Source organism: Haliaeetus leucocephalus, unplaced genomic scaffold (genome assembly GCF_000737465.1).
Source record: "Haliaeetus leucocephalus isolate CR32 unplaced genomic scaffold, Haliaeetus_leucocephalus-4.0 Scaffold198, whole genome shotgun sequence".
Classification (NCBI taxonomy): Eukaryota; Metazoa; Chordata; class Aves; order Accipitriformes; family Accipitridae; genus Haliaeetus; species Haliaeetus leucocephalus.
The window spans coordinates 49,512-52,614 of NW_010972634.1; positions in this window are offsets into that span (position 1 = coordinate 49,512).

Here is a 3,103-nt window from a genome sequence, read left to right on the forward strand (position 1 = left end):
TAAAAGACGCTGTGTGGTTTGTGGTTACACTTCATGCAAGCACTAGCCTTTCCTTCAGCTTCTTATCAGCATGAAAGTGTTTGGAAGCAAGTTCTTGAAAATAAGACACATCTGGAGGGTTGCTTTAGCTCAACACCATGAGGACTTGCCATGAGGTGATTTGTCAGCATCATATCTCCTTACCTGCAGTGTAATTATTCCAGTAAAAAGCATGCCACTTTCTGAACAATTTGATTTTTCTTGCTTAAGGAAGAAAGAAGCTTTTTTCTATGTCTCTGGTACTCTTCTTGCCATAGAACAAGAATTGCCCAAGCTCCCAAGGGATGTAAAGTTAACTGCTCACCATTCAGCTTGCAATGTTAGGTCTGGGTGGCAGAAGGGCTTAGCACCTTGCTTTCCATCATGGCTAGACAATTTACAACCAGCATGAAGACTTCAGTTTTATAGGTTTCGGATAGTAACTGGTCACGCAGCCATTATTGTTGCTTTTCTATGTCAGATTATGGACTCTAACAAAAACACTGGATAAATGGAAAGCCTCTAATACTTTATTCCATTTAGAAAGTATTTGTAAAATAGAGTTTAGAATAGAAAATACTGTTGTTCTAAGTGGAGGTCCTGCTGACTTGCTACTTGCATGCCCGATTTGTGAAGAGAGGACAATCAATTCAAAGGAATGACACCAGACTAATGCAAGCAAGCATGAATGGGAACAGAACATGTAAGTGAAAGGGGATACCACGACCGTGGCCATTAGAAGGAGCTTACCTGTCTATAGCGAAGACTCTTATACATCATAAGCTCTCAGTGCACCACTTTGAACTCCCTGCAGCAAATTCAGAAACAAAATGGTCTAAATCAAATCACAGTTCTGTGGGAGTGCAATCAGTTTAAAAGAGGAAACTCAAGAGTTGGCTTTCATCATTGAACTGGCAAGATTTTTCAACTGTATCTCACAGATCTGCCATAGTCCCAGTATAACTAATAATTGTCATTAATTTGGATAAATGAACAGAGATTATGTTTGTATGGTTTGTGGATAACACCAGGATGGGAGGAAATGAAAATGTTCTAGAAAATGGGATTAGAACTCAAAATATTCCTTGTAGACTGAAGAATTGGCCGGAAATTATACAATAAAAGATGTGTTGGTTGGAAGGAGCCTCTGAATATCTCTAGTCTAACTGAAGCAGGACTATCAGCAATACAAGGTCAGGGTGGCCATGGCTTGGCCCCACCAGGACCTGAACCCTCCCCCAGGATGGAGACCCCCCCCCAAAATCCCTGGGGACCTGTCCCAGAGCTGCTCCCCACTCTGGGGGAAGAAGGATTGCCCACCTCCAACCGGATCACCCTGGGCTGTAATTTGTGCTCATTGCCCCTAGTTTTGCCCTTTGTCACTCACCAGATAACCTGAAGTCCAGTAAAGAATCTTATAAAAAATTATACATAGAAAAGAAAAACCAGTGGACATATACAGTACGAGGACTAACACTGCTGAGCAACAGCACTTCAGAAATTGGAGTGAGTGTTCTTGCTACAAACCCAAGAAAGTTGTTCTGGGGTCTCTGAGCAGGAGTGCCACACTAGGAAGAAGATGTGCTCTGCATACAGCCTGTGGCACACACTCCAGAGAAGATGCATGAACTGGTGAGGATCCAGGACAGATCAAGAAGAGGCTATTTCACAGAATCATAGAATAGTTTGGGGTGGAAGAGACCTTTAAAGCTCATGTAGTCCAACCCCCCTGCAATGATCAGGGACATCTTCAACTAGATCGGGTTGCTCAGAGCCCCATCCAACCTGACTTTGAACGCTTCCAGGGATGGGGCATCTACCACCTCTCTGGGCAGCCTGTGCCAGTGTTTCACTGCCCTCATTGTCAAAAATTTCTTCCTTATATCTAGCCTGAATCTACCCTCTTCTAGTTTAAAACTGTTACCCCTTGTCCTACCACTACGTGGATTTGAATCCGTGATCTACAAAGAAACATACATTTAGCCTAGGGAAGGGAGGACGAGGACAGCACAGCACAATTTCAGTGTCAGAGGGGCTCTGGTAGTGATTGTTCCCCATGCCCACAATGGGAAGAAGGAGAAATACTCAGCTTAACTGGTAATAAGCTTCATTGGGTGCTGTCCAGGAGAATCTCTGCTGCAGCTTGACAGCTAAGGGCACTCGGGCTGCAGGGCGAGACTGGCCCTAGTCTGCAATAAGACCCCTGAAATGTGCCTGCTGTGGATGGAGGGTCCTCAGCTCCAAATGTTCTTCTTTGCAGATCCACTCCTTTGGGGCCACTCTACTTGATGATGTACAGGCAGCTTAAGAAGCTGCCGGGCATTTTATGAAGGGGTGAAGACAAAACCAGTGAAGATACCACTGATGCGTTGCAGCAGCCACCACAAGAGACTGACCACAAAGGGCCATTAAAATACTCCGTACTCTGTTTTGCAGAGGGAAGTAGCTGGGAAGGTTTACCCGCAACCAGTGGATTATATTTTGTACTGAGGTCCCTGCCGGGCAGCGTGCCGCCTACGCATCTACTCGGTCCCGAAAGGAAACGAGCGCGCTGCACAACGGGTTTTACCTGACAAAACAGGGTAGCCGAGGCTTTGTCCTTCAGAAGGACACGGAGGGCCCTCTGCGGATTTATTCCCACACGCCATATTGACGTTCTTCCAGTTCAATCCGAAGAGCATAGACAAGACGCTCTTGCAGGTCTCCAAGCGGGCACAACATTTGGAAAGGACCAGCTCGCCCAAGGCAGCGCGTGGAAGAACTCTTTGGCGCGAAACCCCTCCTCCCAAATGGCAAATCGCAGGCCGACGCTCCACGCCGGCCTTCCCGCCCGGTGGTTCCCGTGGTGCTGTGCCCACCTCCGCCTCAGCTTCCCGCTCTCCAGCCCTCCGGCACTCGCATCCCTCGGGGCTGGGGCTGACAGAGGAGCCAGGGGCCACCGGGAGCCTCCTGCAATTTGGGGGGGAGCAGGAGGAGGAGGAGGAGGAGGAGGAGGAGAGCCAAGGGCAGCACCCCCCGGGGTGCCCATGCAGGGGGAGCGTGTGCGCGCGCGCGCGCGCGCGCGCGTGCGCACGGGTCGGTGCGC